General features: G+C 35.5%; 1 long non-coding RNA gene across 1 annotated transcript in view; it reads left to right on the top strand.

Annotated features, from left to right (window-relative positions):
* Window positions 1-22645, top strand: part of LOC145527350 (uncharacterized) — a 390970-nt gene extending 368325 nt beyond the window's left edge. The window contains exon 7 of the long non-coding RNA XR_014069702.1: window positions 21620-22645. This is a non-coding gene — a long non-coding RNA (uncharacterized LOC145527350). The remainder of the gene's footprint in view (window positions 1-21619) is intronic.
* The last annotated feature ends 475 nt before the right edge of the window (window positions 22646-23120 follow it).

The raw sequence follows: 23120 nt of genomic DNA, 5'->3' as shown, positions 1-23120 counted from the left end.
ACAAAAGTCCATCTAGTCAAGGTTATGGTTTTTCCAGTGGTCATGTATGGATGTGAGAGTTGGACGGTGAAGAAAGCTGAGCACCACAGAATTGATGCTTTTGAACTGTGCTGTTGGAGAAGACTCTTGAGAGTCCCTTGGACTGCAAGGAGATCCAATCAGTCCATCCTAAAAGACATCAATCCTGGGTGTTCATTGGAAGGACTGATGTTGAAGCTGAAACTCCAATACTTTGGCCACCTCATGCGAAGAGTTGACTCATTGGAAAAGACCCTAATGCTGAGTAGGATTGGGGGCAGGAGGAGAAGCTGACGACAGAGGATGAGATGGTTGGATGGCATCACCGACTCAATGGACATGGGTTTGGGTAGACTCCGGGAGTTGGTGATGGACAGAGAGGCCTGGCGTGCTGCAGTTCATGGGGTCTCAAAGAGTCGGACACGACTGAGCGACTGAACTGAACTGAAGCCTTTTGCATTATACATTAGTACTTGTGCAAAATAAGACAATTTAAAGATCTCCTGAAGCACAACATTTAAAGTTCAACCATTCTGAAACACTGCAGGGATCTGGAGAATTAGGGAGAATGACAAAAGAGAAATGTGCAAATTTCAGATAGATATCACTTTAGAAACAAGCAGAATTTACGTTTTACAATATATTTAAGTCTCTAAAGCACTTTCTTAGTTTATTGTAGAGCAACTTTGTAAAGTAAGTAAGGCCCTTGGTCAGAGTATCATTTAATATTTATATTTGAATACTGATCATTCACACTGGAAAACTAACACTGATTCAAAATCTTACGTCTGTACGTTAAAGAGCAAATGTGTATAAAGAACAAAACCTTCCTCTCAGACCTTCATAATGATCTGTAGGCAGAAGTTTTAGTCTCTCTTTATAGTGAGTTGAAAACAACTTTCATAGTGTTTTGCAATTATTTAAATGTTTTTCTCAATTTTTTTTTAAAATTCCACTAGCAATGTTAGTATAACACGTGTTGAAAGACTGCCCAGTTAAAGTTATTCCATCACTTTGTTTATAGAAAAACATATTGTAAATCATACTGAGGAGAAGTTGGTCTACTACCTTTAAAACATGGTATTTTGATTCTGACATATTAAAATTTAAGATAGGGAGAAAACATTAGATTGATAATATATGCTGCTGCTGCTAAGTCGTGTCAGTCATGTCTGACTCCGTGCGACCCCGTAGACGGCAGCCCACCAGGCTCCGCCATCCCTGGGATTCTCCAGGCAAGAACACTGGCATGGGTTGCCATTTCCTTCTCCAATGCATGCAAGTGAAAAGTGAAAGTGAAGTCGCTCAGTCGTTTGCTAGAATTATTTTGTTTCCTCAAATAACAATTATTTATTTTTAAACAAAATATATTTTATTAATTTGGTTGCACATGGTTTTAGTAACAGCTACAGCATGCAGGATCATTAGCTGTGGCTTTTGAACTCTAAGTTGCAGCATGCAGGATCTAGTTCCCTGACCAGGGATTGAACCCATTCCCCCTGCATAGGGTGCATGGAATCTTAGCCACAAGACCACCAGGGAGGTCCCAACAATTATTTCTTTGGTGTATTTAACACTTAACTCTTGTTAACTTAGAGAGAGTATGGGAAATTCTCAGTTATCTACTGAAAACAGAGTGAGTTAGACATACAAGCGTAAGGATCTTTGAAGTAGAGATGGTCTAATAAAATCATAGATTATAGGATTACTTTACAGATGATTATAAAATGATCATTTGTAGAACTACTCTATAAAAGCATTTCTTTTCATAGCTAATGTTTACTTCCAAGCTTGCCAGTATTTTTCAAAGGAAAAAAGAAATCCATGGGTTATAAAACAAACATCATCTTGATTGTATAAATTCAATAGTTCAATTTTATTCAACCTATATATTCCACTGTGTCTAGCTCAACTCTATTTTAATAAACCTCAAAAACGCATTGGAACAAGAATATAAACTAATAGAACACACAAATCAATTACTAATTTGTTAATTGTTTACATATTATATATGAATTTTTTCTGCCAATATAATATAATGACATGTAAAAGTCCTTAGATACTCAGTTACACTTCAAATGATAGTTACCCAAAATGTTCTTATTTTCTTAGACTTTTTCACTTAAGAAGGTAAGCATCATGATTAAATTATCAGACGTTTTAAAATAAAATCTGAAACTTTAGTCAACCTATTGACAAAGATTCCAATACTGAGTTACTATTTATAAAATATATAATAGCATAAACGAATTCTTTAAAACTGACTGAAATTTATTTCTTATACAATCACTACTAGAAATGCAAGTTTTTCTCTGTTTTAAATAGTAGGAGAGAGCAACTATATGCCAATAAAATGGACAGCCTCCAAGAAACAAATTTTTAGAAAAGTACAATCTTCCAAGGCTAAACCAGGAAGAGATAGAAAATATGAACAGACCAATCACAAATAGTGAAATTGAAACTGTGATTAAAAATCTTCCAACAAACAAAAGTCCAGGACTGGATTGCTTCACAGGTAAATTCTACCAAATATTTACAGAAGAGCTAATAACTATCCTTCTCAAACTCTCAAAAAATAGAAGAGGGAAGAAGAATACATGCAAAATCATTCTACAAAGCCACCAACACCTGGATAACAAAACCAAAGATACCACAAAAAAAGAAAATTAAGGCCAATATCACTGATGAACATAGATGCAAAAATCCTAGTAAAGAGAATCCAATAACACATTAAAAGAACCATACACCATGATCAAGTGGGATTTATTCTAGGGATGGAATGATTCTTCAATGTATACAAATCAATAAATATCATTCACCATATCAACAGATTAAAAAATAAAAACCAGATGATCTCTTAATAAATGCAGAAAAAGCTTTTGACAAAATTCAACACCCATATATGATAAAAAAAAAAAAAAACCTCTCCAGAAAGTGCATATACAGGGAACTAACCTCAACAATCAGATCATTTCAGTACCCATTTATTTGCCATGAAGTAATGAGACTCGATGCCATGATCTTAGTTTTTTTAATGTTGAGTATTAAGCCAGCTTTTTTGCTCTCCTCTTTCACATTCATCAAGAGGCTCTTTAGTTCTTCTTTGCTTTCTGCCATAAGGGTGGGGTCATTTGCATATCTTAAGTTACTGATATTTCTCCTGGCAATCTTGATTCTAGCTTGTGTGTTATCCAGCCCAGCATTTTGCATGATGTACTCTGGATATAAGTTAAATAAGCAAGGTGATAATATACAGCCTTGAAGTACTCCTTTCCCAATTTGGAACCAGTCTTTTTCCATGTCCGGTTCTAACTGTTGCTTCTTGACCTTTATACAGATTTCTCAGGAGGCAGGTCAGGTGGTCTGATATTCCTATCTCTTTACGAATTTTCCACAGTTTGTTGTGATCCACACAGTCAAAGGATTTAGCATAGTCAATGAAGCAGAAGTAGATGTGGGTGTTTTTTTGGAATGCTCTTGCTTTTTCTATGATCCAACAGATGTTGGCAATTTGATCTCTGGTTCCTCTGCCTTTTCTAAATCCAGCTTGAACATCTGGAAGTTCTTGCTTCACGTACTGCTAAAGACTAGCTTGGCGATTTTTGAGCATTACTTTGCTAGCCTGTGAGACGAATGCAATTGTGCAGTAGTTTAGAACATTCTTTGGCATTGCCTTTCTTTGGGATTGAAATGAAGACTGAATTTCTCTAGTTTTGTGGCCACTTCTGAGTTTTCCAAATTTGCTGGCATATTGAGTGCAACACTTTCACAGCATCATCTCTTAGAATTTGAAATGGTTCAGCTGGAATTTCATCAACTCCACTAGCTTTGTTCATAGTGATGCTTCCTAAGGTCCACTTGACTTCACACTCCCGGATATCTGGCTCTAGGTGAGTGATCATACCATTATGGTTATCTAGATGATTAAGATTTTTATTGTATAATTCTTCTGTGTATTCTTGCCACCTCTTCTCAATATCTTCTGCTTCTGTTAGGTCCATACCATTTGTCCTTTACTGTACCCATCTTTGCATGAAATATTCTCTTTGTATCTCCAATTTTCTTGAAGAGATCTCTAGTCTTTTCCATTCCATTGCTTTGCTCAATTTATTTGCACTGATCTCCTCAATATAATAAAGACTATATATGGCAAACCCACAGCAAACACTATTCTCATGGAGAAAACTGAAAGTCATTTCCTCTAAGATCAAAAAGAAGACAAAGATAGCTACTCTTGCCATTGTTATTCAACAGAGTTTTGGAAGTCTTAGCAACATCCAATTGGAGAAGAAAAAGAAATAAAAGGAATTCAAATTGGAAAAGTAATAAAACTGCCACATTGCAGATGATGTGATATTATACATAGAAAATCGTAAAGATGCCACCAGAAAACTACTAGTTAATGAATTTAGTAAAGTCACAGAATACAAAATTAACACACAGAAATCTCTTGGATTCCTATACACTAACAACAAACGTTCAGAAAGAGAAATTTGGAAAACAATTCCATTTACCATTTCAACAAAAAGAATAAAATTCCTCTTTAGGTAGGAATAAACCACCTAAAGAGACAAAAGACCTATACACAGAAATAAGATACTATTGAAAGAAATAAAAAAGACACAAAGAGATGGAGAGATATATCATGTTCTTTGCCTGGAAGAATCAGTATTATGAAAATGACTATACTATCAAAAGCAATTTAAAGATTCAATGCAATCCCTATCAAATTACAAATGACATTTTTTTTCACAGAAATAGAACATAAAAATTTACAATTTGTATCCAAACACAAAAGACCTCAAACAGCCAAAGCAACCTTGTGAAAGAAAAACAGAGCTAGAGGAATCAGGCTCCCTGACTACAGGGCTACATTAATCAAGACAGTATGGTACTGTAACAAAAACAGAAATATAGAACAGGATAGAATGCCCAGAGATAAGCCCATGCACATATGATCACCTACTGTTGTTTTTGTTCAGTCATGGGTCATACCCTTGTTGTGGTGAAGGACTTTGTGTAACTCAATGAAACTACAAGCCATGTTGTGCAGGGCCACCCAAGTTGGGTGGATCATAGTGAAGAGTTCTGACAAAATGTGGTCCACTGGAGAAGGAAATGTAAAACCACTCCAGTATTCTTGCTGAGAGAACCCCATGAACAGAATGAAAAGGCAAAAATATATGACACTAGAAGATTAGCCATCCAGGCTGGAGGTGCCCAATATGCTACTGGGGAAGAATGGAGGGGAATTATGAACAGCTCCAGAAAGAATGAAGTAGATGGGCCAAAAGGAAAACAATGCTCAGTTGTGGATACGTCTACTGTTGAAAGTAAAGCCTGATGCTGTAAAGAACAGTATTGCATAGGAACCTGGAATATTAGGTCCATGTGTCAAGGTAAATTGGATATGGTCGAGCAGGAGATGGCGAGAGTAAACATCAACATCCTAAGAATCAGTGAACTAAAATGGACAAGAGTGGGCAAATTAATTCAGATTACCATTGTATCTACTACTGTGGGCAAGAATCCTTTATGAGGAGTAGTCCTCATAGTCCACAAAAGAGTCTGAAATGCAGTTCAGTTCAGTTCAGTCACTCAGTCGTGTCTGACTCTTTGTGAGTCTGAAATGCAGTACTTCGGGGCAATCTCAAAAATGACAGAATGATCTCAGTTCGTTTCCAAGACAAACCATTCAACATCACAGTAATCCAAGTCTATGCCCAAACCATTGATGTAGAAAAAGCTGAAATTGACCAGTTTTATGAAGACCTACAAGACCTACTAGAACTAACACACCCCTCCCCCTCCAAAAAAAAAAAATCCTTTTCATCATAGGAGCGTGTGTGAGCACTTAGTTGCTCAGTCATGTCCGACTCTGTATGACCACATGGACTGTAGCGTGCAAGGCTCTTCTGTATATGATATTCTCCAGGCAAAAATACTGAGTGGGTAGCCATTTCCTTTTCCAGGGGATATTCCCAATCCAGGGATCAAACCCAGGTATCCTGCATTGCAGGTGGATTCTTTGCCATCTGAGCCACCAGGGAAGCCTCATCTTAGGAAATTGGAATGGAAAAGTAGAAAGTCAAGAGATACCTGGAGTAACAGGCAAGTTTGGCCTTGGAGTACAAAATGAAGCAGGGCAAAGGCTAACAGAGTTTTGTCAAGAGAACATACTGGTCATAGCAAACCCCCTTTTCCAACAATACAAGAGATGATTCTACAAATGAACATCACCAAATGGTCAATACCAAAATCAGATTGGTTTCATTATTTGCAGCCGAAGATTGAGAAGCTCTATATAGTCAGCAAAAACAAGACCAGGAGCTGACTGTGGCTCAAATCATGAGTTCCTTATTGCAAAATTCAGGCTTAAATTGAAGAAAGTAGGGAAAACCCCTTGGCTTTCAGGTATGACCTAAATCAAATCTCTTATGATTATACAGTGGAGATGATGAATAGATTTAAGAAATTTGATATGCTAGACAGAGTGTCTGAAAAACTATGGATGGCGATTCATAATATTCTTTGTTCAGGAGGAAGTGACCAAAACCATCCCAAAGAAAAAGAAATGCAAGAATGCAAAGAGACTGTCTGGGGAGGCTTTATAAATAGCCGAGGAAGGAAAAGAATTGAAAGGCAAGGGAGAAAGGGAAATATATACCCAATTGAATGCAGAGTTCCAGAAAATCTCAAGGAGATAAGAAAAACTTATTATATCATAAGACCTTCTTAAATGAACAATGCAAAGAAATAAGGAAAACAACAGAATGGGAAATACTAGAGATCTATGGTCACCTAATCTATGAACAAGGAGGCAAAAACATACAATGGAGAATAGACAGGCTCTTCAGTAAGTGGTACTGGGTAAACTGGACAGCTACATGTAAATATCCTCTTTGACCCACCTCCTAGAATAATGAAAATAAAATCATAACTAAACAAGTAGGACCTAATTAAACTTAAAATCTTTGGCAAAGCCACGGAAGCCAAGATGAGACAAAAAGACAGCCCCTAGAATTGGATAAAATATTTGCAAACAAAGCAACTTACAGAGGATTAATAGTCAGAATAAATAGCCCATGCAGCTCAATATCATAAAAACAAACAACCCAATCAAAAATGGGCAGATCTAAATAGATATTTCTCCTCCAAAGAAGACATACAGATGGCCAACAAACACATCATAAAATGCTCAACATCACTGATTATTAGAGAAAAGCAAATCAAAACTACAGTAAGATATCACCTCACAACCATCAGAATGGTCATCTTTAAAAAAACTTATAAACAATAAATCTTGGAGAGGGTGTGGAGGGAAAAGAACTTTCTTGCAATGTTGCTGGGAATGTAAATTAATACAGCCACTATGGAGAACCATACGGAGGTTCCTTAAAAAACTAAAAATAGAACTACCATATGACCTAGCAATCCAACTGGGCATTTATCCAGAGAAAACCATAATTCAAAAAGATGCCATGCATCCCAATGCTCACTGGAATTCTATTTACAATAGCCAGGACATGGAAATAACCTTAATGTTCATTAACAGAGGAATGGATGAAGATGTGGTACATATATACAATGAAATGTTTCTCAGCCATATGAAGGAATAAAATTGGATCATTTGTAGAAACATGGATAGACCTAGAGACTATCATACAGAATGAAGTAAGTCAGAAAAGAGAAAAAGAAATATCATACATTTACGCATATATATATAGAATCTAGAAAAATGATATAGAAGATCTTATTTGAAAAGCAGTAGAGACAGAGATATAGAGAACAAATATATGGACACCTAGGGAGGAAAGGATGAGTTGTGGGGCTTGGGATTTAAATATAAATATATTTAATACATACAGTTATATTATATATCTATATTTAATATATAAATATTATATTTCATTAATATAAATACAATGCTATATATTTATGATATTATTAATATACTTATTAATATAATATAATTATATTTATATATTATTATATAAATATAAGAAATATAGCATATATTTGTTAATATTTAATAAATAATGCTTATTTATCTATTTATTTTATAAATTATGTATTTAATATACAAATAAAATAATATGTATATATAAATATAAAAATTGAAATATAAATATTTATACTATACATGAAACAGATAACTAATGAGAACCTATTGTATAGCTCAGAGAATTCTACTCAGTTCTCTGTGGTGATGTAAATGAGAAAGAAATATAAAAAAAGAGAGAATAGATGTTTATATATGTAGCTGATTCACCTTGCTGTACAGTAGAGACTAATACAACATTGTAAAACAACTATACTCCAATAAAAATTAATTTTAAAAAGAGTAGGAGTATAGATTACAGTCTAAGAATAAGCTGTTTGACAGTCATAAATTAAGATAGAATAATTAAATATGCAAATATTTTAATACTACTAAATATTAGTATTTTAAATTCCTAGATTGTTCATAGAAATGAGGACAAGTATTTCATAATACTTTTCCAAAACATTTTTTCCATATTATATGGTATATAATGGAAATGAATAAAAGAAAGTATAATTTTGAACATTTAGTTTTCTTCTCAAATTATTTCTTAATTAAAAATTTCAATATTGGGATAGCTTAATATCACTAAGTTAGTAATTTAATAATTTTGCAGTTAATGTAAACATTATTTGAAGCAAAGGAATTTTAAAGACAAACAAAAATGTGTAGGCAGGATAAATGGAGGCATAAATGATGGATAAATCACTCCATTTTATAAATTTCATTGGTCATATCTCCAGGTCACTTTGATACGTGCCTGACCAAATCTCTATTCTACCTCCAAGATCACACCTGTCCATAATCCACTGTCTTCTTTTACATCAATTTAGAGGACTAAGATTCGACAATAAAGCTATATAAGGCAGTTATGAATCAGAGTAGTTTAAAAGTAGAAGGCTTTGTCAATCTCCCTTGGCAGAACCTGGAATTAATCTCTATGAAAACGCTTACCTAAACTATGTTGAAAACTCCTTTCTGTGTTTGGGAACAAATAATGATAGTAGCATTCCTGAAACATTTTACCCAGATAATATTGTTAAAGAATCAGTATTGATGTTGGCATTGCTTATTATCACATGACCTGAGTTATTGTTTTTGTTTTGTACACTGTTCATGGTCATGAACTCTTAAGTTTTGTTTCAAACATCCAAAGAACAATATTGCATTTATTACTAGAGACTAAGCCATACAAGCATTCTATATGTCATGCACTAATTTATACTGCATTCTACCAAGCATGTTCTGGAGTTGATGGGACTTGTAGAGGTCCACAATATCATAAAATCCTACATGGACTATCTAGCACTACTTGGTACACAGTAGACACTAAGTCTTCCTTTCCCAGCATGTTAAATTATACATACTATTCCAGATTTGTAGCCCTGATATTTCTTTATTTACCTTTTCTATAGGTTTATAAGGTTGCTTTGTTAACATTATTAATGAGATAAATCCTTGCCTACTTAAATGGAGTGACATGAAAACTCAAAAATTATAATATTATGCATGATCATTTGTGAAATAGATATTAAGAAAAATGGGTATCCACTACCCAGTGTAAATCATCTCTAAGGCTTAATTTTAAATGTATGCTTACTCTAGATATGTTCAATGAAGGAAAGGAAGCTATATGAATATGTTTCATTCAATTCATAGGCATATTCAGCAAGTGTGGTAGTAAAAAAAAAAAATCCAACTGTAGGAAGAATGAGATCAACATAAAAGAACTGATAATTTAATGTTAAAAAGTTAAATACCAGCATGTAAGAAATAATGGAAATTAACAGAGTAAAATATTTTCAGGTTGTACAATTATGAGAAGAAATAAGAAAGAACCAAAAGAAATAGACTACCTTTATATTTCTTTACAGATCATAAATTATGATATAGAAGTTGGATTTTTCCCTAATAAAAATATTTTTTGAAAATGAATTCTAATTTTCCTTATCACCATCTGTTCCATGGCAAGCTGCTTGGATTACACAGAATTCTGTCTTTCACAGAGCAGAAATTGTGCCATGACCCAATTAGCTTTTACAAATTGAGAAACAATAAGCTGCATTCCTGTTTTGGTGAAAAATGTTTTTGAAAGTCCTATGTTCTTGATGATTCTATTTAATGATCTAATCGTATTTAAAAATCTCATGGTTTTATAGAGTCACCATTTGCACTGTCACAGAATGTTGAAAAAAGAAGAAAGTTGTGAGAAAGAACCAAGTAGATAGGTTTGGAACACATGACCAATAAAAACAAAGTTTTCTCACTATGTAAATAAAATTATATTGATTCTCACTATAGAATAATATTTCAGCTTTTAAAATAATTTCCTAAAATCAATAACGAAAAACCTACTTTTGAATAGCCTATAAAATAAGGTATATTTTCTTTAACAGTCTACTAAAATTTCTTCACAATTTAGAGGCCAGTAGAAAACTGTTGTTTCTCATTCTGTATTGGATTTGACATTGTATGTATGCCTACAGAGACTTCCCTGGTAGCTCAGCTGGTAAAGAATCTGCCTGCAATGCAGGGGACCCCAGTTCCATCCCTGGGTCAGGAAGATCCCCTGAAGAAGGGATAGGCTACCCACTCCAGTGTTCTTGGGCTTCCCTAGTGTCTCAGACAGTAAAGAATCTGCCTGCACTTCGGGAAATCTAAGTTTGATCCCTGGGTTGGGAAGAGCTCCTGGAGAAGGGAATGGCTACCCATGTCAGTTTTCTTGCCTGGAGAAATCCATGGACAGAGGAACCTGGCGGGCTACAGTCCATGGGGTCGCAAAGAGTCAGACATGACTGAGCGACTTTCACTTCACTTCACATGCCTACCGATGGCATTAGTCATTTTCAAGAACATTACTACAAAAAGGTAGTGAACAAGAGTAAGATCCAAAACATACAATTCACCAAGAGTGGAGCTTTGTGAATAAAAGGCTAGATTGTTTCTGGGTTGAAAAAGATATGTATTATCTATCCTCTTCTAAATCTATTCATTATGTTGACTATTTTACAATAACCATGGATGTCTTTTTGAATTATAATGCATTGATACAAAACCCACAGGAGTTCACATGATATAATCCTTTTTTCTAATAAAGTAGGTGGCCTAATGTCATCTCACAGATGTATTATAATTACTGCAAGAAATGATCACAGCTGGAATTTATCAGTTAAATACTATGGACCACAATCGATCTTAGGTCTGTACTCCACCTGTTCCCTGCGGCTCTGAGTGCTGGTAGACTAAATTTTATGAACTCTAACAATGGGCTATCTTGCTCTTTGTGATTCTTCTGACTCCTCTCTTTTAAGAGTAACCACAAATTTGGGTTAATACGAACAAACCCTTTAACTACAAAATCCTATGTAATGTTATATTAAGTAACCACATTGAACTGCAATGCTGTTGACCTGTTTCATAAATACTTGTCTCCCTCCCTGCTCCCACCACTCATTTATAATTTGCTTAAGCAGCTAGTTTTTGTATTTCCTTATTATTCATGATGTTTAATCTTTGAGGATAGCATTTATAAATCTGGAAATATTATCTTTATGGATACATTTAACTGAAGAAAAGATAAATAGCATCTTCCACTAAAAACAGTACTCTCATTTGTGAATCTAGCACCTGCTTGATATAGCTTTTGCTGTACAATGAATAGTATGAAGCCTTTGTTCAACACCTTTCTCCTCTACTGAATTTTATACTAGAGTAGTTCATTGGATAACAAAATTATTTATTATTTAATAGATTTTTCTTTCTTTTGAAATATGTTGTAATGGATAGAAACCAGTGTATGTGCAGATTCTACTCCTGAATTTGCCATTAGCTAACACTAAGATACTCACATAATTCCCTTGAGACTCAGTTGTCTATCTTGAACAATTTATGTCAGGATGGATATTTATTTATCATTTAACACTTTGAATTTGGATAAATAAACATTATATACCTTCTTTATTAGAGATCATATGTTGCTCTGCATTTTCCAGTATGATGAAAAGTAATACCAAAAAATCTTTCAAAATCTGAGCAAATTAAATGGTTTGAACAAAACAGGAACCCAGAATCCCTATTAAAATTTAAATGATTATATAAATTTCACATAAAATATTTGAATAAAAATACATTGAGGTTCAAAACTTTAGTTCAGAATATGGGAAATGATATAAACTATCCTATATAAATAAGAAAGTAGGCAATGAAAGTCATTTGTTAGAATATTAAGATTATGAATGTGCACTTTTTAAAAGTTATGTTACTGTATGTCATTTTTCATGTCATTTTTATTTTTATAGTAAAACATGTCATCCAATTTTAAACCAGTCACCAAAGCAACAAAATGCATTGGATTAGAAGAAAGAATACAAGTTAACCTTAGGTAGTTTCTCTTCATAAATAATGCTTTTTGGTTTTTAATTTTAATTTTTGAATTATTTTGGCCACATTGTGGCATGTGGAATTTTAGTTTCCCAAGCAGGGATCAAACCCATGCCCCTTGCAGTGGAAATGCAGAGTCCTAACCAATGGACCACCAGGCAATTCCCAAAAGTAATATTTTTTAACTGTGGTTGCAGCTATAATGAAAAGTAAATTCTTCATACTATCCAGAGTCTTGAAATAATTTAAACAGACATATATGTTAAATTATATATAATGTAACAAAAAAAAGTTTCCAAAACACATCAACTACTGCTTCATTGACTATCTAAAGCCTTTGAATGTGTGCATCAAAACAACTGTGGAATATTATTAAAAAGATGGGAATACGAGGTGGGGGGCAGTCCTAAGATGGCAGAGGAATAGAACAGGTAGACCACTTTCTCCCCCACAAATTCATCAAAAGATCATTTGAATGCTGAGCAACTTCCACTAAACAACTTCTAAATGCTGGCAGAGGACACCAGGCACCCAGAAAGGTAGCTCATTCTCTTTGAAAGGAGGTAGGGCAAAATATAAAAGACAAAAAAGGAGGCAAAAACGTTAGGAACAGAGACCATCCTGGGGAGGGTGTTGTGAAGGAGAAGTTTCCAAACAGCAGGAAACCCTCTCACTGGTGGGTCTGTGGCGGGGGTTGGATCTCAGAAGGCAACATAGTTCAGTTCAGTTGCTCAGTCGTGTCCAGTTCTTTGCAACCCCATGGACTGCAGCATGCCAGGCCTCTCTGTCCATCATCAACTCCAGGAGATTACTCAAACTCATGTCCATTGAGTCAGTGATGCCATCCAATCATCTCATCCTCTGTCGTCCTCTTCTCCTCCTACCTTCAATCTTTCCTAGCAGCAGGATCTTTTCAAATGAGTCAGCTCTTTGCATCAGGTGGCCGAAGTAGTGGAGTTTCAGCTTCAACATCAGTCCTTTCAATGAATATTCATGACTGATTTCCGTTAGGATTGACTGGTTGGATCTCCTTGCAGTCCAAGGGACTCTCAAGAGTCTTCTCAAGGGACTTCTTCTATTCTTTGCAGCCAAAGATGGAGAAGCTCTATACAGTCAGCAAAAACAAGACTGGGAGCTGACTGTGGCTCAGATCATGCACTCCTTATTGCCAAATTCAGACTTAAATTGAAGAAAGTAGGGAAAACCACTAGACCATTCCAGTATGACCTAAATCAAATCCCTAGCGATTATACAGTGGAAGTGAGAAATAGATTTAAGGGACTAGATCTGATAGACATAGTGCCTGATGAACTATGGATGGAGGTTCGTGACATTGTACAGGAGTCAGGGATGAAGATTATCCCCAAGAAAAAGAAATGCAAAAAAGCAAAATGGCTGTCTGTGGAGACCTTACAAATAGTTGTGAAAATACGAGAAGCAAAAAGCAAAGGAGAAAAGGAACAATATACACATTTGAATGCAGAGTTCCAAAGAATAGCAAGGAGATATAAGAAAAGCCTTCCTCAGTGATCAATGCAAAGAAATAGAGGACAACAATAGAATGGGAAAGACTAGAGATCTCTTCAAGAAAATTAGAAATACCAAGGGAACATTTTATGCAAAGATTGGCTCAATAAAGGAAAGAAATGCTATGGGCCTAAACAGAAGCAAGAGATATTAAGAAGAGGTGGCAAGAATACACAGAAGAACTGTACAAAAAAGATCTTCATGACTCAGATAATCATAATGGTGTGATCAATCACCTAGAGCCAGACATCCTGGAATGTGAAGTCAAGTGGGCCTTAGGAAGCATCACTAGGAACAAAGCTAGTGGAGGTGATGTAATTCCAGTTGAGCTATTTCAAACCCTAAATGATGATGCTGTGAAAGGGCTGCACTCAACATGCCAGCAAATTTGGAAAATTCAGCATGGGACTGGAAAAGATCAGTTTTCATTCCAATCCCTAAGAAAGGCAATACCAAAGAATGCTCAAACAACCACATAATTGCACTCATCTCACACGCTAATAAAGTAATGCTCAAAATTCTCCAAGCCAGGCTTCAACAATATGTGAACCATGAACTTCTAGCTGTTCAAGCTTGATTTAGAAAAGGCAGAGGAACCAGAGATCAAATTGCCAACATCCGTTGGATCATCAGAAAAGCAAGGGAGTTCCAGAAAAACATCTATTTCTGCTTTATTGACTATGCTTTGACTGTGTGGATCACAATAAACTGTGGAAAATTCTGAGAGAGTGCAACATAACCAGGAGGAAAAAAAGAAAACACAGAATACGTGCCTAACTGCAACTTCCAGTGGAGAAGTAGCCCAGATGCTCACACCCACCACCAGCAAGTGGAGGCTGGACAGGGAGGCACGGGTTGCATGCTCAGGTCTGAATGCCCTAAGGAGATTCTGAGGGAGCTAATGTGAGATAGCAACACAAACTGTGGAATAGCCAGAGAGAGAAAAAAAAGAGAGAGAGAGAACTCTCCTGCAAAAAGCTCTAACCTAAGGCACAGCCTAGCCCATTCACAGATCAAAGGATTGAGCAAATATCAAAGGAAAGAGAGATGGCTGCGGACCGGCTCCTCCCCCCACTGGATGATATCCAAAAAGATATCCAAAAGATACCCAAAATCTTGAACACGAAATGGAGTCACAGATAAATAGATTAGAGATGAGGATTGAGAAAATGCAAGAAATGTTTAACAAGGACCTAGAAGAAATAAAAAAGAATTAATCAATAATGCAATAACTGAGATCAAAAGCACTCTGGAGGGAACCAACAGTAGAATAACTGAGGCAGAAGATAGGATAAGTGAGGTGGAAGATAGAATGGTGGAAATAAATGAAGCAGAGAGGAAAAAAGAGTTAAAAGAAATGAGAACAACCTCAGAGACCTCTGGGACAATGTTAAATGCCCCAACATTCGAATCATAGGAGTCTCAGAAGACAAAAAGAAAGGACATGAGAAAATACTTGAGGAGATAGCAGTTGAAAACTTCCCTAAAATGGAGAAGGAAATAGCCACCCAAGTCCAAGAAACCCAGAGAGTCTCAAACAGGGTAAACCCAAGGTGAAACACCCTGAGACACATATTAATCAAATTAATGAAGACCAAACACAGAGAGCAAATATTATAAAAGCAACAAGGGAAAAGCAACAAATAACACACAAGGGGATTCCCATAAGGATAACAGCTGATCCTTCAATAGAAATTCTTCAGGCCAGAAGGGAATGGCAGGACATACTTAAAGTGATGAAAGAGAAAAACCTACAACCCAGATTACTATAACAAGCAAGGATCTCATTCAAATATGAAGGAGAAATCAAAAGCTTTACACAGAAGCAAAAGCTGAGGGAATTCAGCACTGCCAAACCAGCTCTCAACAAATGCTAAAGGATCTTCTCTAGACAGGAAACACAGAAAAGGTTTATAAACTTAAATGCAAAACAACAAAGCAAATGGCAATGGGATCATACTTATCAAAAACTACCTTAAATGTAAATGGGTTGAATGCCCCAACTAAATGACAAAGACTGGCTGAATAAATACAAAAACAAGAACCCTATATATGCTGTCTACAAGAGACCCACCTCAAAACAAGGGACACATACAGACTGAAAGTGAAGGGATGGAAAAAGATATTTCATGCAAATGGAGACCAAAGGAAAGCAGGAGTAGTAATACTCATATCAGATAAAATAGACTTTGAAATAAAGGCTGTGAAAAGAGACAAAGAAAGACACTACATACTTATCAAATGATAAATTCAAGAAGAAGATATAACAGTTATAAATATATATGCACCCAACATAGGAGCACTGCAATATGTAAGGCAAATACTAACAAGTATGAAAGAGGAAATTAACAGTAACACAATAATAGTGAGAGACTTTAATACCCCACTCACGCCTATGGATAGATCAGTCAAACAGATAATTAGCAAAGAAAACACAAACTTTAAATGACACAATGGATCAGTTAGACCTAATTGATATCTATAGGACATTTCACCCTAAAACAATGAATTTCACCTTTTTCTCAAGTGCACACAGAATATTATCCAGGATATATAACATCCTGGGCCATAAATCTAGCCTTGGTAAATTTTAAAAAATTTAAGTCATTTCAAGCATTTTTTCTGATCACAATGTGGGAAGACTAGCTGTCAACTACAGGAAAAAAAAAAAAAGACTATTAAAAATACAAACAAATGGAGGCTAAACAACACGCTTCAGAATAACCAACAAATCACAGAAGAAATCAAAAAAGAAATCAAAATATGCATAGAAACAAATGAAAATGAAAACATGATGACCCAAAACCGATGGGATCCAGTAAAAGCATTGCTAAGGGGAAGGCTTACAGCAATACAAACTTACTTCAAGAAACAAGAGAAAAATCAAATAAATAGCCTAACTTTACACCTAAATCAACTAAAAAAGAAATGAAGAACCCTAGGGTTGGTAGGAGGAAAGAAATCATAAAAATTAGGGCAGAAATATTTGAGAAAGAAACAAAGGAGACTATAGCAAAAATCAACAAAACTAAAAGCTAGTTCTTTGCAGAGATAAATAAAATAGACAAACCATTAGCCAGAGCCATCAAGAAATAAAGGGAGAAGAATCAAATCAACAAAATTAGAAATGAAAATGGAGAAATCACAACAGACAACACAGAAATACAAAGGATCATAAGAGACTACTATCAGCAACTATATCCAATAAAATGGACAACTTGGAAGAAATGGATGAATTCTTAGAAAAGTAAAACCTTCCAAAAAAACCAGGAAGAAATAGAAAATCTTAACAGACCCATCAGAGGCACAGAATTTGAAATTGTAATAAAAAAAATCTTCCAGCAAACAAAAGCCCAGGACCAGGTGGCTTCACAGGTGAATTCTACCAAAAATTTAGAGAAGAGCTAACACCTATCCTTTCCAAACTCTTCCAGAAAATTGCAGAGGAAGGTAAACTGCCAAACTCATTTTATGAGGCCACCATCACCTTAATACCAAAACCAGACAAAGTTGCCACAAAAAAAGAAAACTACAGGCCAATATCACTTTTGAACATAGATGCAAAAACCCTCAAGAAAATTCTAGCAAATAGAATCCAAAAACATGTTAAAAAGATCATACACCATGACCAAGTGGGCTTTATCCCAGGGATGCAAGGATTCTTCAATATTTGCAAATCAATCAATGTGATACACCACATTAACAAATCCAAAGATAAAAACCATGTGATTATCTCAATAGATGCAGAGAAAGTCTTTGACAAAATTCAACATCCATTTATGATAAAAACACTCCAGAAAGAAGGAATAGAAGGAACATACCTCAACATAATAAAAGCCAAATATGATAAACCCACAGCAAACATTGTCCTCAATGGTGAAAAATTGAAAGCATTTCCCCTAAAGTCCGGAACAAGACAATGGTGCCAACTCTCACCACTACTATTCGTTTTGGAAGTTTTAGCCACAGCAATCAGAAGAAAAAGAAATAAAATGAATCCAGATTGGAAAAGAAGGAAAACTCTCACTGTTTGCAGATGACATGATCCTCTACATAGAAAACTCTAAAGACACCATAAGAAAATTACTAGAGCTAATCAACGAATATAATAAAGTTGCAGGATATTAAAAAAAACAGAAATCCCTTGCATTCCTATACACTGACAATGAGAAAACAGAAAGAGAAATTAAGGAAACAATTCCATTCACTATTGCAATGAAAAGAATAAAATACTTAGGAATAAATCCTCCTAAAGAAACAAAAGACCTATATATAGAAAACTATAAAACACGGATGAAAGAAAAAAAAATGACACAAATAAATGAAGAAATATACCATGTTCATTGATCAGAAGATTCAATATAGTGAAAATGAGTATACTACCCAAAGCAATCTAGAGATTTAGCGCAATCCTTATCAAGCCACCAATGCTCTTTTTCACAGAACTAGAACAAATAATTTCACAAGTTGTATGGAAATACAAAAAAACCTCGAATAGCCAAAGCAAACTTGAGAAAGAATGGAACTGGAGGAATCAACCTGCCTGACTTCAGACTATACTACAAAGCTACAGTCATCAAGACAGTATGGTACTGGCACAAAGACAGAAATATATATCAGTGGAACAAAATACAAAGCCAAGAGATAAATCCACACACCTAGGACACCTTATCTTTGGCAAAAGAGGCAACAATATACAATGGAGAAAAGACAATCTCTTTAAAAAGCAGCACTGGGAAAACTGATCAACCACTTGTAAAAGAATGAAACTAGAACACTTTCTAACACCATACACAAAAATAAACTCAAAATGGATTCAAGACCTAAATGTAAGACCAGAAATTATAAAACTCCTAGAGGAAAACCTAGGCATAAACATCTGACATAAATCATAGCAGGATCCTCTATGACCCACCTCCCAGAATATTGGAAATAAAAGCAAAAATAAACAAATGCGGCCAATTAAACTTAAAGGTTTTGCACAAAGAAGGATACTATAAGCAAGGTGAAAAGACGGCCTTCAGAATTGGAGAAAATAATAGCAAATGAAGCAACTGACAAAGAATTAATCTCAAAAACATGTAAGCAGCTCATGCAGCTCAATACCAGCAAGATAAACGACCCAATCAAAAAATGGGCCAAAGAACTAAACAGACATTTCTCCAAAGAAGACATGCAGATGGCTAACAAACACATGAAAAGATGCTCAACATCACTCATTATCAGAGAAATGCAAATCAAAACCACAATGAGCTACCATCTCACGCGTCAGAATGGCTGCTATCAAAAAGTCTATAAACAATAAATGCTGGAAAGGGTGCAGAGAAAAGGGAATCCTCTTACACTCTTGGTGGAAATGCAAACTAGTACAGCCACTATGAATACCAGTGTGGAGATTCCTTAAAAACCTGGAAATAGAACTGCCATATGACCCAGCAGTCTGACACTGAGAAAACCAGAATTGAAAGAGACATGTGTACCCCAATGTTCATTGCAGCACTGTTTACATTAGTGAGGAAATGGGAACAACCTAGATGTCCATTAGCAGAGGAATGGATAAGAAAGCTGTGGTACATATACACAATGGAATATTTCTCAGCTATTAAAAAGAATGTATTTGAATCAGTTCTAATATGGTGGATGAAACTGGAGCCTATTATACAGAGTGAAGTAAGTCAGAAAGAAAAACACCATTACAGTATGTTAACGCATATATATGGAATTTAGAAAGACGGTAACAATTACCCTATATGTGAGACTCCAAAAGACACAGAGATAAAAAACAGACTTTTGGATTCTGTGGGAGAAAGTGAGGGTGGGATGATTTGAGAGAATAGCATTGAAACATGTATATTACCATATGTGAAACAGATTGCCAGTCCAGATTTGATGCATGAAACAGGGTGCTCAGGGCTGGTGCACTGGGAGGACCCTGAGGGGTAGGATGGGGAGGGAAGTGAGAGAGGGGTTCAGGATGGAGGACTCATGTACACCCATGGCTGATTCATGTCAATGTATGGCAAAAACCACTAAATATTGTAAAGTAATTAGCCTCCAGTTAAAGTAAACAAATAAATTTTTAAAAAAAAGATAGGAATACAGACCACCTTACCTGCTTCTGATGAAACCTGTATGCGGGTCAAGAAGCAACAGTTAGAACCGGACATGGAAAAACAGACTGGTTCCAAATTGGGAAAGGAATACGTGAAGGCTGCATATTGTCCCCCTGCTTATTTAACTTATATGCAGAGTACGTTATGTGAAATGCTAGGCTTGATGAATCACACGCTGGAATTAAGATTGCTGAGAGAAATATCAACAACCTTATATTTGCAGATGACACCACCTTTATGGCAGACAGTGGAGAGGAACTAAAGAGCCTCTTGATGAAGGTGAAAGAGGAGTGTGAAAAAGATGATTTAAAACTCAACTTTCAAAAAACTGAGACCATGGCACATGGTCCTATCACTTCATGGCAAATAGATGGGGAAAATGTGGAAACGGTGTCAGATTTCATTTACTTGGGCTCCAAAATCAGTATGGACGGTGACAGCAGTCACGAAAATAAAAGACATTCGCTCCTTGGAAGAATAGCTATGACAAACCTAGACAGGGTATTAAAAAGCAGACACATCAGTTTGCTGACATAAGTCTGTATCATCAAAGCTATGGTTTTGCCAGTAGTCATGTACGTATGTGAGAGTTGGACCATAAAGAAGTCTGAGCACTGAAGAATTTATGCTTTCAAACTGTGATGTTGGATAAGACTCTTGAGAGTCCCTTGGACAGCAAGGAGATCAAACCAGTCAATCCCAAAGGAAATCAACCCTGAATATTCATTGGAAGGACTGATGCTGAAGCTGAAGCTCCAGTATCTGGCCACCTGATGCGAAGAGCTGACTCATTGGAAAAGACAGATGCTGGGAAAAATTGAGGGTAAGAGGAGGAGGGGGCAACAGAGGATGAGATGGTTGGATGATATCACCGACTCAATGGACATGAGTTTGAGCAACCTCAGGGAGATAGTGATGGACAGAGAAGCCAGGTGTGCTGCAGTTCATGGGATCACAAAGAGTTGGACACAGTTTAGCGATTAAACAACAATAAATGCATCTTCTGTGTTGTAGTAAGTTGCTTCAGTTATGTCTGACTATTTGTGACCCCATGGACTGTAGCCCACCAGGCTCCTCGGTCCATAGGATTCTCCAGGCAACAATGCTGAGGTGGGTTTCCATGCCCTCCTCAGAGAATCTTCTTGACCCAGGAATCAAACCCACGTCTCTTATGTCTTCTGCATTGGCAGGCGGTTTCTTTACAACTATCTCTGCCTGGGAAGCCCATATGTATATGTATATAATTTGTATATACATATATAACATTTACCCTCACTGCCAGAAAGTTACTTCGATAACAGAAATTGACGTTTGGATTAGCAGTTGGGATTTCTACATTGTTCCTCTATGATAATTCTAAATTCTAAATTCTCCTGACTGCATTCCAAGCTGGGTAATCCTGTTCCCCTAAATTTTTAATGCAGTTTAAGTCAGATGTCACATGTTTCTTTACTTTCTGTAGTGTACGTTTATATAGTGTTGAGCCTTTTATTTCTGAGTGTGTTGCAGTAATCCCTTTGTTTGCTTTGTCTTTCAGAACATGCTTAAAAAATATTACAAGGCTTGTTGGAATATTCAAGATGAGAGGTTATGAAACCATGAATGTCAATATCAGAAGCCATTATGAAGCAATTGAAGAGGATTATGTTTATTATAGATAGGTTTAGCTTTTATTGAACTGTACAGGAATTACTATTTATATAAAAGGCCTGCTTCATCATCAGTTTGTCAATAAGCAAACAAACTCTTGTTATCAGAATATATAAAATTTTCATTTTTACATAGTTTTTTCATGGTCTGGTTAATAATAACTTTTTTCCATATGCAGATTTCAAGTTTATGGATAAACAAGGATGTTAGAGTCAGTAAATCCTTATTCAGATGCTTCAGATACTATCCACTGAGCCTCCAGTAATTACCTTAAGTAGAAGTGGAAACCATTCTCAAAGAAGGGGTTTCCAATGCACTACCCATGTTTACTTGGTAGAAGGTACCAGTGGAACTTCTATAGCATAAAATTGATTATCCTTGGTATTTTTCCCTTGTACAGGACTTGTCTGTCAGAGGAGTCAATTAAAATCTCAATCCTAGTAACCTGCTCTGAAGAATCATTGCTATACAAGTGAAATAATATATTAGCAGATTTTTCTATGGTGGCACCATTTGTAATAGCAAACCACTGGAAATCTCTTAAATAATCATCTACTGGTGGCTTGAATAAAAATAAATTTAAGTGACCTGTGAATAAATATAAATAAGAACACATTTAAAAGGAAGTCTAATGCAAGAAAAAAATGAATATATCTGTGACAGATATGCAGTAATATCAGGGTATATAATTTATAATTTGTTAAATATAAAATCAATATGTGACATAATATATTTACTGTACTGCTTTTTGTGAGAGTGGCAGACACTTGTATGCTCACATATGTCCCCAGCTAATAACAGGTCCAAATCCTAGCTTAAGCATAGTTCTTAAATAACCCTTACTAAGTTTCTGTTCTTCTCTTCTGTAAATTGAAGGGGCTGAAATAATTAAAAAATGGTTTGTGCTTTAAAATTGTGCCCTATAACAATGTTTTGGAGAGTTTCCTGGCTAATATAAATGCAACCTATAACTAAGCAAAACTACAGATAGAATCTTATCTTCAGTATTCTTAGAGTACAAAGATTAGAGAAAAACTAATTTCCTTTAATGATACATGAAACAAAATATTCTAAAAACATCGTTATATATGTCAAATAAATCCTAAGACCTAGAGTTTTATTTTTATTTTTTCCTCCAAAAATCATCATATAACAATGACTAGAATGATCAAAAGTCTGCAAATTTAGTTTCATATCAGTGATATATTTTAAAGTCATCTGTTCTTCCTTTATAAGATAAGATAAAGCCTATAGAATATAGAGGAGACAAATGAAACTGGAAGGAAATCTTTGGTGATTAGAACTGTTACCCAAACTTCACTCCAGGTTAAAGGAAACTTAAGATCTATAAGGAATAAGACAAGTCTACAACTTCAAAGGATGGCATG

This window comes from Giraffa tippelskirchi, chromosome 11, assembly GCF_054371585.1.
Source record: "Giraffa tippelskirchi isolate mGirTip1 chromosome 11, T2T-mGirTip1v1.2.pri, whole genome shotgun sequence".
Lineage (NCBI taxonomy): Eukaryota > Metazoa > Chordata > Mammalia > Artiodactyla > Giraffidae > Giraffa > Giraffa tippelskirchi.
Note: the sequence above shows the minus strand (reverse complement) of the source record. Positions and strands in the feature narration are given on the sequence as shown.